Source organism: Coloeus monedula, assembly GCF_965178545.1.
Source record: "Coloeus monedula genome assembly, chromosome: 17".
Lineage (NCBI taxonomy): Eukaryota > Metazoa > Chordata > Aves > Passeriformes > Corvidae > Coloeus > Coloeus monedula.
In genome coordinates this window covers 14,604,314-14,617,840 of record NC_138797.1, presented here as the reverse complement: position 1 = coordinate 14,617,840, position 13,527 = coordinate 14,604,314, and positions in this window count along the sequence as shown.

Sequence of the window (13,527 nt, the reverse complement as noted above, 5' to 3'; positions counted from 1 at the left end):
GACCCAAAGAAAGGACAACAATTCAACCACAGCCCTGCAACAGTAAGGTTTCCAGGAGAAGGTGCTGTAGCAGATAAAAGACATGGTTATCAGTTGACTCTCAGCAATTTCTGATCAGAAAAATTTCTGAACAGAAAAAGGTGGGCATTAAATCTAAAAGGCATTAAAGGCATTAAATGTAACACCATTTCAGTAGAAACCAGCCCAGGCAAGAGAACCACCTAAGGAAGGAAGCCTCAGAACACACCGGCAGGAGTCAAGGATCCAACATCTCAAACCCTTCACCCACTTCCTGCAGCCTTGCTCTGAGAACACTCCTTGCTTTTAATTTGGAAAGCCAGCACCTCCTTCCCATCATGCAGACCACAAAATCCTGGGGCCTAATGAAGATGGGTAAAAATAGAAAATAAAATAGAAAATAAGACACCACCACACGAGAATGCCAGTAACAGGAGAAAATTGTTGTTGCCAGCTGCTTGTCTTTCATTTTTTTCTGCTTCTCCAAAGCCTGAAGTCTCTTCACTGCCCAGTCCTCTAACCCAGGTTTACACAACCAGCATATTTAATATCAAGACACTTCTAAGTATTTTTTTATCCCAAGTTGTTTCAGGCCTGGGCCAAAGACTTACTCTAAGCTAAACACAAATGGAGGATCTTGCAGGCTAAGGGGGAAGTCTGAGAGGTAACAAATCACTGCTGATGGTGACAGAACCTGGATTTTCTGCAGCCAAAGTCTCTTTTCTAACTATGCCCTTTATCCCCGTTTTCAGTTTTATCACTGCCGTGATTAAAACTTCCTCTCTGCACAATGACTCAAAAACCTCCTGTAACAGGCAGGTTCAGGCTGAGGGGTGACACTTCTGCTGCTACTGCAGCCCTTGCCTTTCTCCCTTCCCCTCTCAGCTCAGACCTTCCCTCACTCCCTGTAGGCAGGTGAAGGAGCCATAACCAAAGTTTGAAGCTCAAGTATTCAAAAAACTTTCCCTTTTGTAAAACTAAGGAAAAAACATATCAAAGGCTGCTGGTTAGCATGTTTTATACTGCATGTTTCAACTTGCCTTTTCGTTCTGTTTCTACTGGAGTTTTAAGAGGTATTTTTTACCCAACATGCTGCAGCAAAGCTCAGTGAGTATCTGCCTGAAAATAACTTAAGTTCCAAATTAAAAAAAAATCCAGGCAAGATTTAAAAAGTGGAACAAACTTAGGAGTTGACTGCATTTGCTTTCAGAGCCACAGGGAAGTGCTCTGCAGGAAGAGGTGGAACAATCATCCTACAGACAGGCCAGAGGCATTTCTGGGGCATGAAGGCAGATCCAAAGCACAGTGCCTAAAGTCCCACAAAGTGAACTGCTGGAATTCATCATCCACTACTTCCTTGCTCATGTCTACAAACAGAAAAAGCCAATTAGGGTTTGTTATGCTCCTACTTTGTGGCACTACAACAAATACACAATAGAGCAACAAGAATTAAGTCACTGGAGAAAGGAAACAGATGAGAAGCAGCAAAATCCACCCTCAGTGTCCTGTCCTTCATGGCATTCTGAGGTGAGGTGAGAGGAGGGACGAGAGAGCTCCTTCTAACACGGGCCACCACACATGGCCCTACCCAAACCCAGCCTAGGATAAAACACTGTGACAGCCTTAGCTCCAGATTTATTAGAATTTAAGGGACAGGCACAGATCACATCCAGGGAAGGCCCCAGGTTGGTAACTGATGTGTGAAAAATCCACCTCAATCAATCAATCAATAACATTTTCTCTGGTAAGTCTTTGGAAACAGGGCTGCTTCAATCCCATCTCAGCTGTCTGACAAATAAAACCTGTCCTCACAACCACACAAACACAGAGTGTACAACCAACACCTGGGTCACGAGAGGAGTTCAACAAGAGCTTGGGGCCAATTTTAGTGGCCATCAGTAGGTCTGAACAAGCCCTTTGGAGACTTCTGCCATGGATCAAAGCACTTTGCACCCTCCACCAAGCTGTGCTGACTGCTCGGCGCTCTCACTGCTTTTAATAGGAGGCTCTGAACAGTTCTAAGCAGCAGCCACAGCTCATCCTCTAGGCAGCATTGCAAACAGAGCAAGATATTCCTGTTTCAGGAATCTGAAATGCCTCTTTGCAGCTCAGGCAGCTATTGCTCTTGGATATGCAGAAGAGAGCACCTACAGACCAGGAGAAAAACTGCAGGTAGCATTTCTGAAGAAAAGTGCAGATGCAACTAGACAGGAATATATTTAAACTGAGAAGAAGATACAATAGAAGTACTGGAGTCAGGAAGTGAGTTAGAAAGCTGTACTCTTATTCTGCATCTGGTGATTACACACTTCACTCTGATTAGATCCACAGCTTTTACAAGTAGGCAGGATTTTATGCTCTCGCTGTTCAGACAAGCCAACACATGCTGGAACTACAACCCAGATACCCCCACCAGGATTTTATCCACTAGTAACAAACCTCTCTTCCTACTGAAGACAGTATGCCTTGGATTTGAGGACCAAAGCTGCTTATTAATTACATTCCTGTTATTCAAAACCCCGTAGGCAGCAGAAAAACTGTCCAGAGTTGCCTCAGTTCTGTTGCTTCCTTAGAAAAGTAGACAACCTGCAACACTGTGACTGTGGCTGAAGGTCTGTGCATTAACAAATAAAATACAGTACCTGGGTTTCTTCTGCCTTCTTTCACTTTCAGAAGACAAAAGGACACACCAGTATCAGAGATACTGAGTGAAGGAAGAGAACAAAACAGGAAATCCTTCCTTCCAATAGCTGCAAACGATAAACTCGCTACAGATGAATTCAAGGTTGAAAATTTAGAATGAATTAGCTCCTCACAATAAAACAAGTCAAGAAATCCCACTTGTGACTTCCCTGCCCATCTGTAAATGTCCCCCTGTCCCTCCTGCCCAGTCCAGGGCCCAGAGGTCCCAGGGGCTGCTCCAAGAGGAGTGAGCAGGGCAGGAGGAACCTGCACAGAACCCCTGGGATTTTCCTGGAGTGACCTGTTCAGAAGTGACCAATTCCTCTCAGTTCCAGGGTGCCACCTATTGCACCTGATGCAACTAGAAATATATTTAAATCGAGAAGAAGAAAGAATAGAACTACTGGAGAGGTTTTAGCCTGAGCATTTAGCAAACTTCAGCTCTCAACTGAGTCATCCTTGGCTAAGTGTTTCAGCAGGTTCACAGCGATACCCATTGTATTTATAAACACCACAAAACACACATGAAGATTCCACTGGACAGATGAGAACATCGTGTTTTCATTGCACTTGCCACACAACCTAAGAACCACACCAAAACCCTGCTGCATTTAAACGGATTATTAAAACAGAGAAAAGTTTAATTAAGTGCCTGTAGAGGAATTTAATTTATTCTTATTAAATTACACAACCAAAGACAACATATTACAGTCTTTAAGATTTCTTTGGGAAATGACCTATCAGGAGTAATTTTATTGCATTTCTACTTCCTGCATTTCAAAATTTCCATGAATATGTAATAAAAACATCTAGACACACCTTTTGGAGAATAGCAAGTCTAACCATTGAACTTCCCATTTTAAACACATTACAGAGGCACTGGGAATAAAAGTTGCATGGCAAGTCTCAGGAAAAACAACTATTCCCTGCTAGTTTTGTGATGCAAAGCTATTGTTAAACTGTAAAAAGCAAGCTGGAACAATTACAGAAGTTAAAGTAGTTGCTGCAACACTTTCTGAAAAAGAGAAGTGAGAAAACTTGAAGAGTTACAGCCAAATCCAGGACACTAAAGTTACTTTTCTGCTCTGGCAGATAAAAACTCAGACCCAACTACCTCAACAAACTCTCAGATTCTCGAATTCAAGGCCAGCAGCAAAATTACCGCTGTTCAGCTGACCAGCTTCTTCCAGCTGCTGCAAATCAACCACCTTAATTTTTACTGGGTCTATTGGACTTGAGAAACTTATATGTAACTCTCATTTCCACTTATAAAAACCCTTCCGTTTTCCTCATGTTTCAAGACGTTTCAGGATATCAAGAGTCATTTTACATGAACTGTTCTTTCCTCTTGGTGTGTTTATGCCCCAGAACAGATTGCTGGTAAATAGATTTTACACTGCTGATTGCTTATTGGAAATTACAAGTTTAACACCTTTTTTTAAAATTATTTCAATTTCAAAGATTTGCTGTAGTTGTTCCAGTTCTGCCTAAGGAACGTAGATAAAACAAGCCAGTTAACATCACTTTTTCCTCACTGAGACCACAAATAAAAACTACCTTATGTATATTATCTTATTTATCTGGGCACAGCTGTATTCAGGTGTAACACTGATCACAGGCAGAGCAGCTCACGCATAAATAAACACAACTTCAAATCCTCAAAACCTGAGATGAGGCTGAACTTCATCTTATTTAGAATGTTTTTTAATATAAATATATATCAATGCATAAAACTAAGGCAGCTGCACCACACCTACAAAGTTAAGCACAAATACCACCCTAAACCAGTTCCTAACAATATTCAGGAGCCCCAGGATTTTGAGATGCCCCTTCAGTGTCCTGGCCATCTGTAGTGTCTGCAGAAGCCAGCAGTGACCCCAGCTCCATGCTGGGGGCAGTTCTGGTGTGCCTTGGCATTCCTAAGTTCCCACGCTTAGTCAGAAATTGAAGCCAAGTGTCACTGTGAGGTTCTCACTCACCATCTGTCCCAAAAGGTGAGTCAGATTTCCAAAATCCACGGCCTGAAATTTCAGGGTTGTCTCTGCAGGTAGCAGGGCTTTATGGCAACCACGGAACTTCCTTTCTGCGCTTAAGCAGAAATGCGTGTGTCACACTTCAGGCCAGGAGGGGGTTTCCTCTGTGAGGCAGAAATGCCTCTGCTACCCCAGTCTGCAGGAGGGATAGTCCCTAAATTTAGGGAAGATGATGCAGTATTTGCGCCACAGATCATGACCTTATTTCTCAAAGAATACAAGTATCCATTGCCCGTGAATCAAACGATAACACTGGAAAAGTTATAAAAGCCAGCCCAGATAAAACCTGATTTTGCAGACCAGCACAGAAGCCAATGAATTATTCCTCATTACTGGGCATTCTGCTGCTTTCTAGGGAGGGAAACAGCTACTCCCATCTTTTAACAGTAGATCATTTCACACAACTTCCCAGAGTGTTCTTTGTTAGTAGAGGAGCACGTGAGCGATCCCAATGCTGCTTCTCATCCACACCGAGCCTTTTATACCAACTGTGCAAGCACAAAACTGTTTTTAATACTTTGTTAACAGTTCAGCCTGATAAAGAACTACCACAAGCACTTGTAAAGGAAATGGAGATTCAGGGGGAGGAAGGGGAGGAAGAGAGTTGTTTGTTTCAGTTGCAGGAAAGATCAAAACGAAGATGTTCAGGTTGAAAAGAGAACATAAAAGATGACCCTAAACTGGAATTTCCACTCCCTCAATCTGCAAATTTAAGTCCCTCTTGTTAGTCTTCATCCTTCAGGCTTGAAGATTTCAAAGTTATCCTAAACTTAAACTCTTAGAAAGGTTTTTGTGGCTTATCCTTTTTATCCTCTCTAAGAGAGAAGCTCAGTTACAGTCCCTTCTAACAACACCACAGAGATTTCCAACGCAGTGATCCTAAAACAATTCACAAGAACACAACCAAAGTGAGACGTATACAGAATTCAAGACTGTTATTATCCAGGCATTTCTGCACACACACTTCAGAAAGATTTTGTGTTGAAAGCCCTTTTGTAGTCAGATAAAACAGACACACATGCGAGTCATTTTCCCCCTGAAGTCTCGCAAACAGGATTTTAATCACCAGTGGAAAATAACTCATAGTTAATAATGAACAATATTAGGAAAGCTCCCTCCCCCCATCTCAGACATCTATACTAATAAAAACAAAGGATATCCTCTTTCTCTAAAAAACCTTTTCCTGTGGAGTCCCTTTTTCTTGAAGGCTATATGTCTAACTGTTTTGGCAGAGGATGGATGAGCTGAGTGTGTCTCCTCAGTGAACTGAATGCCTCTTCTATCAAAAGATGCAATCAGGCCTTTTAAAGCAGGGAACATATAAGCTTGCAGCATTTTGCACATGTTTTTCCTCCACTGAGCAAGAGCAAATATAAAAGAGACTAATTCTTGGCATTAAAGGAGGAAGCACTACAAGTAAGTATTGACTTTTAAAGTTCAGATGGACTGCTCAAACTGCTGGATTTTTTTCCTTTTCCACCCCCGATTAGGAGAGAATTTCTCAGGAACAACAAAACCAAAGTGTACTTTAGACAACAGAAGTGGCCAATACCTGTTGTACAAAAGCTGAAAGACACAAGAATAATCCTATTTTAAATAAGTCTGAGACATTTCACCATTGCTATAGGATGATGCAACTTCATTAAATCAAGAAGTTACATGCACTTAAACTGGCAATGACCCCTTACCTTACAAAACAGTTTATTGTTCTCTCCACAGCAGGTAAAGGCTCTCAGTGGAATGAGTGATACATTTTTATTGTTGAGTCAGTCTCACCTTACACAGACTGCCTTGTATGTTTACTCTTGGTTTTCATTTAGAAGAAGGTATTTTCAGAGACCTTAAAAGCAAATTTGACTTTTTTTACTTCTTGGCAGAGGGATGTAAGGTTTCTCCAGCAGCCACAACTACAAAGTGGTAAATTCAGTTTACCAAATTAGACTTAATTCCTTATTACTCAAGAGCCAGGAGTTCCTCTGTAGCAATTACAGGCAAGTTGCATCCCTTTGGGCAGCATAGGTGAAATAACAGGAAAAGAGACTATTTTACTATTCCTGAAGTTGAGAGAAGTGGTCACTTCCAAAGAGTTCCCTTTGTTAAGGCCATTAATGTGCCCTAGTGCTCTCACCTGGCTTCAACTCTGAATCCAGCTCTGACCCAACACAGCTCAAACTGCTGCACCTTGGAAGGAACGGAGCAGTATCTGATCCCTCTCCTCTGCAGAGCACTTGGAAGTTGTCACTCTCAAACACATCCACAATTAGGTGCTTGCAAAAGTGAGCCTTGAAAGATGAAAATAGATACAGAGTGCAGGCAAAGACATTTACTTGTAGTTCAGTCATTCCCTGGACTAGCATCTGAAGGTACTAAAATACAGAAGTGATAGAAACAGACACTTCAAGCAGTTGCCTTCTTTCTCCCATGCAGGTGGGAGATCTCCCAGAGAATGATGCAGACTTTTTAGTTACCCAGCCTTACATTATCCCTCACCAGTGGGCTACAGGGGTGTGTGGGATGATGTATCCAACAGCCTGGGCTGCACAGGGCCAAGCTGGCCTGTAAAGGAGAGGCAGCATCTGCAAGAAATTGAGCCTCAAAACAGGCAACTACAGATCCCAGTGTTGTCAGCATAAGAACAAAAAAATGTTAGAAACAAACAGGAAAGGTGAACAAAAATTGAGGCTTCTCTGGGCCACCTTTACATCCATTTTCCTTACACTGTACCAAACATCATTCCTTGGTGTAAATCTAAGCAAATCTAATTTTGCTTCTTCCTGAGTACCAAGAGAGGCTAAGAGAACCTCAGGATTTCACCCGAACAGTTCTCAACTATCACAATAACGTTTAAGCACAGCACAAGGGCCTCAGTTTCCCTGATGCAGCTCAATCAGAGGCAAACTGCACCCCCTTTATTACAGTGAGAATGCAAGTGTACCTATTGCGCATAAACAAACTCAGACTTTGATACTTTTAGTTACATAAAATCTGCAGCACATAGGAAAGCACCATCCAGTCAATTATTCACTTCTGCTTGGATGGTTTTTTGCTCCAATCTTGAAGTCACCCTGATCTACATAGATTTCCCTGCATATCCTAACCACATTTCCTCTTGTACTTTCTTTTGAAATCCTCAAGGCAGGCTGATAACCAATTCCACCTCACTGTGTTTCCAAACACGTATGTCACCTATATTTTTAATTTCAAACTCATTTTTCCAGGCGTGTACCCTGTTCTACTTTGAAACTGCAAAGCCTGCTCTTATCACAGCACTTAAAAAAAAAAAGGAGAAAGAATCAAGAGTGCTAGATTTATGATAAGCTATAAACTATGCTCTGACCAAAGTCATATGATTGTAACAGTAGAAGTTTTAATGTATTTTTCTCATTGACATACACCCACATTTGGCATAAACAGGCTTCATCAGCAACAAAAGGATATTATTTGGCAATTTCACTGAAGAAAAAAAAAAGTTCATTTCTAAAAGCAAATTATTTTGAGAGAGCAACTTTCTGTTTGGAACCACATAAAAACCAAGTTAAGTTTATACACTGAAAAAACTTTTTTAATCCTAAAATACAACATGTGTTGAGAATCTTACATAGCTTGGTCATATCCTTTTCCTTACTTTTGTATTCAGTTGCAAATCTCTTGTGGAATGAGTCACATCTCTCTCAAAGCACTCATACAGTAGTCAGCAGAATCCCCTCAGCACATTCATGCACCAGGAAGAAAAACTTTTTTGTTCCTAAAGTCACCTTAAAAAAGGGGGGGGGAGGGGGGAAGTAATCAGAAATGCCCCCAAGTCGGTTGAAAGTAAAAAGCCATTTGCAAATAATGCAGATATGAGATGTGGGAAGTGTCTGAGGGGGGCTGTAAATGCAGAGTCTCCCCAGTGAGAGCTGAGCTGGCACATGGCAGCCCTACTGCAACCCAAAGCACTGTCCTGCTATATTTAAAGACAATACCTCAACAGTTACGTATTACAACATTTGAAGTGAGATAAATAAGCATAAGACACAGGCAAATATCCTTGGTTATTTAATCATCCTGAAAGCAGCGTGGAAATGTGAGGCTGAGTTCAAAGGTCAAACTCTTCTTTCAGCTTCTTGCAAAGAAAAGAAAGCTCAGCCCATTTTACCTTGGGGAAAGGGGGGCTGCTCTTTCCATATGCCAGCATTTCATAACACAGGAAAGAGGGAGTGTATTTACATATACACTGCATGGACTCTTTTCCTAGGACAATGCATTCCCAATCAAGATTCAGGTTAGAAAGAGCTGGGACAACAGAAAGTCCCAAAGAACAAAGGGAAGTTAAAATTTACTTAACACTTCCCCAGAGCTTCTTAATTGCAAACTCTCAGATTTTTTTGTAACTAAAAGTTTACTGTAATCACTGTTTTGAAAGTCTAAGTGAAACCCACAGTTCCCTTTTAAAATAATTTTCCCCTGATCACAGTAATAACTTAGCACTTTGTATAAAATATCATATTAATCTATCAACATAGTTCTAAATGAAAACACAGTGGTAAGAGAAGATATTTCTGAAGGTTAGAAGTAAGTGCTCAAAAAGGAATTTTTGGAGTGTGATCTAATGAAAGGGGAAACCAGAATCAAGCAACCTTTTGTGTAAGACAGTCTGATAAAAAGGTGCAAAAGTTTATTATCTCCCTCTCCTTCTAGCCCCTACCCTAAATCTTGCTCTCCCCATCCCTCCACCAAAACAAAGCAAAACCAAAAAACATTATTCACTTAAAGAGGGAAAAAAAAGAAATTCTCCAATGCAAAGCCTGGAAGCCATTCTCTAAAGACTACTTAATATGAAACTTTGTTTACAAGATACCAATATAGCCTCCTTACCACACTCAAAACCAGAAAACATCCACTTATTTAAAGAAATGCTTTTTCTATTTTGATCAACAAGAACGTCGGTATTCATTTAAATTTTAAATTTGGCCCCAACAGTGCCATATGAATGCTTTAAACTCATCGATGATATGCACTGTTTGAGAATGTTTAAACAAAGGAAGTAGGAAAAGCCTTAAAATACACAGCAAAACTTAATGGCTTCAATTTTTAAATATATCCTGATTGCAGCATGGCAAAATTATTCTCTTATGCTCCCAGTCAGCCTTCAGAAAGAGTAAGTGCAGTCAGTAGAGTAATTTGTCCCACTGGAAATTCTGTATAAAACATCTACCTAAAATAAACAAGGCTTCGCTGCAAGAATCGTCAGTTGCCATTAAGGACACACCTTAAAGTTCTTACCACACAGTAACTAAACAAGTACTAACTAGTGGGGACTGTTTGCTACTTTTGTCTTAAAAGTTAATGAGATCAATTCACCCCTCAGTATCAGATCCTCAGATCATTTTCTTCAAAATGCAGCAGGCAAACAACCCCCAAAACACGAACATCCAGGCTTTGAGTGGCTGATGTGTTATCAGCAAGCCTGAGCTTCTTGTAAAGGCGAATAGAAATATTCACATTTAAACCTGACACCACGTAATAGTAAAAGGTAAAATGCTGAACTGCTCAGAATCTGGAGCTCTGGTACTGGAAGGCAGCTGTTGTTCCCCTGCCTTTTCTTTTGTTGTGCTTAATCTCATGTCAAGTCATTCAACCAACTCCAAAGCGATGAAGACATAATTGAACAACCTTAACTAAAAACTGAACTACTGCTCCTAAATTGCCATATATGCTGTTTAAAGATTAAAAAAGACTAACATATGAGAACGAATCCACAGAATTTAAATCAGCAACTCTGGTGCATGCAGAAGAGTTGCTTGGCTGGAGGCCAAGCCAATCAATAACCACTGTAATAACCATGGTTCTAAAGTTATTTGTTTTTCATATTCACCACCCTGAAAAACTTAAAGGCTAAACTTGAAAACTCAGATGCTGGTGTCAGGAAAGAGCTGTGAGATCGAAAATCCAAGTATTTTGCTCAGCATGACGAGATTGCTCATTAAAAAAAAACACGTTGCAGAAAGATCAGTGATCACAAAGCCACATTCCTGCTACAGATCTTAAAATATTGACTCAGTTACAGAACTAGTAAAGGGGAAGAAAAAAAAACCCTCCTCCACCCTCTCCCTCTTCCCTCCCCCTCTGCCAAAGAATGCAGTTTATCCTACTTATTTGCAACTGTCCTTTTCTATTATCCAAGAAAAGGCTGAAACCTCAGTGTGGACATCCCAAATTAAAGTCTAAGTCGTATTCCCAAACCTCCAGTTAATAAGAGCTCCTAAGAGCAATAAAACATGGCGTTAAAGCATTTGCAAGCCATTGTCATAGCCCTGTGCTCTGATACCTTTGCAGCCACAGAACCAGCCCCCACCAAGCATGGAAGCATTGGTCAGCAAGTCAATGCCTGCTATTCAACTTGTAGTTAGGCGTTTTATTTCTGTGTCTTCCAGATCATATCACTCCTGCATTTCACGGCCTAATAAAATGTGAAGAATGATATGCTCCCTTCTCTCCCCCCCTCCCGCATCTGAAACTGCGTTATTTCCCTCTCTTCTTTTTCACACATTCTTACAAAAACTTCCCTTTTCACATACTTCTATAAGAAAATATTTCACTGCAGCTATACTTCAGTTCCTATTTCTATTTTCGATTTTCACTAGATTCTTCTGCTCCTGCCTCCCCCTCAAACCCACTGGTAGAAACTGATGTAGTTTTAAAGCTCTCAAGGTCATTTCAAAAATGAAAAAAAAAAAAAGTTGCCTTAAAAAAAAAACCTTTAAACACACAACCCCCCTAAACTAAACCCTTTTCACATTCAAACGCCTTTCATCAGCAGATCAATAACCCAACAGAAAGATTTTTGTTCCCCACCACTTCAAAACTATTACACTTCAATTCAAATACTTACTGGGAGTCACACAGCACATTTTATGGGATGGCTCATTAGAGAACATACAGATCTTACTTTGGGTGCAGGTTTTCTGTGTGGGAGACAAACAAACAAAAAAAGCCTCACACCCCAAAACAGAAAGTCCAGGGGGTATCACGGAACAGGAATGAAATCCAATCTGTGGATATTCTAGAATTTTATTGTCCTCGCCTGGCAACCTCTTTTGTTGCTTGAGAAGTCAGTTGAGGCTTATTTATTTATTTTCTAAACTTCCTATTCCCCTTTAAAAAAAAAAAAAAAAGAAAAAAAAAAAAGAAACACGATGCTAAATAAATGATCGGGAAGGCTTCGGTCTTGGAAAGACAAAGGTAAATGAAACAAAAACTGGCAAAACGGATCAATAAACTTTTCATTAACAACCCCCCCCCCCCCCCGCCCCATGAGCCACTTACTACAAATCCTTCTTCCAGGAACATCTTTGACTCACAAAGAAATAGTCTCTTGTCGCTGCACACCCCCACCCCGGCCGCGAATCGGCCCCGGCCCCGGCCCGGCGCCTCGGGGGGGCCCGAGCGACCCCCCAGGTGTTCAACGGCAGCGCGGCCCCGTCCCGGGGGCGGCAGGGGAGGGGAGGGGGCGGCGGCGGCAGCGCGGGGCCAGCGCGAACTTCGGGGTGGGAGGGAGCTGGGGAAGGGCTCCGGCCGCCGCCGCTCCGCCCGCCCCGCGCTGGGGAGGGGGCGGCGGGAGGGGCCGCTACCTGCGGCCGCGGGCGGGGCCGGCGCGGCCACACACACCTGGACCTTCCTCCGCCCCCCCGGCCCCGCGCTGCCCTTCCTCCTCCTCCTCCTCCTCCTCCTCCTCCTCCTGTCCCCCACGGCCGCCGGGACAGCGCGGGGACGGGGGGCTCTGAGCCCCGCTTCAAACCGGTGCAGGGGGGGTGCGCCCCATACCCTTCAGACATCCCGGCGGCAGCGGCCCCCCCGCGCTCACTCGCACAACCGGCCCCTCACGGCAGAGGCCGCCCGAGGGACGGGGCTGCGCCTCCCGCAGGTGCCCCCGGTGGGGCGGAGGAAGGTGAGGAGGAGGAGGAGGGGGCCCGGAGCCCCCCGGCAGGTGCCCCCCAGCCCTGCCTCACCTGACCGAGGCGCCGCGGGGGAGCGGCCGCGCCGCGCTCGGGGCACTGTTTGTAAACGGCTCCGCGGCAGCTGTTGCTCGGGCAGCCCCGGGCCACGCCCCCGCCATGGGCCCGCCCCGCGCCGCGGGCACGCCCAGAACGGGGCGGGGCCTTCGCTGGCCACGCGCCCCGCGCGTTTCAATCAACGCTGGCCACGCCCCCCGGCCACGCCCATCGGTGGCCACGCGCCGTCCCTCAGACGGGACAAGGAGCGATGGACGCGGGGCAGAGCGCGGCCCATCGTGAGGAGAAACTTCTGCCCATGGAGCGTGGCAGAGCCCTGGGACTGCCCCAGGGAGGGCGTGGAAGTCTCCTTCTCTGGAGATGTCCCAAGCCCACCCAGACGCCTTCCTGTGTCACCTACTCCAGGTGGGCTGGGTGATCTCCAGAGGTTCCTTCCAGTCCCAGTTATTCTGTGATTCTGTGAGTGCTGTTCCCTCTGTGCCATCTCCCCCTGAGCCATCATGGGGCAGGCTCAGCCCTTCGTGATGCTGGATTTGGCCGATGGGCATCGCCGGAATGACAAACGGAGGGCATAGAGCCGCTGTCACCCAGACAGTGCCACAGAGCCAGTGTCACCCAGACACAAACGTAATTATAGCCAATACACCTTGTAAGTACTGATCTTTGGCATCCTTGGGTGAGCCACTCAGGATGATGGCCCCAACCCTTTTTGTCGTGTGGTTGGAGCGCCGATGATCCCCGAGTGCTCAGTGGTGGGCCTGGCACACATCAGGGCTGCCCAAGCAGCAGGGGAACAGAAT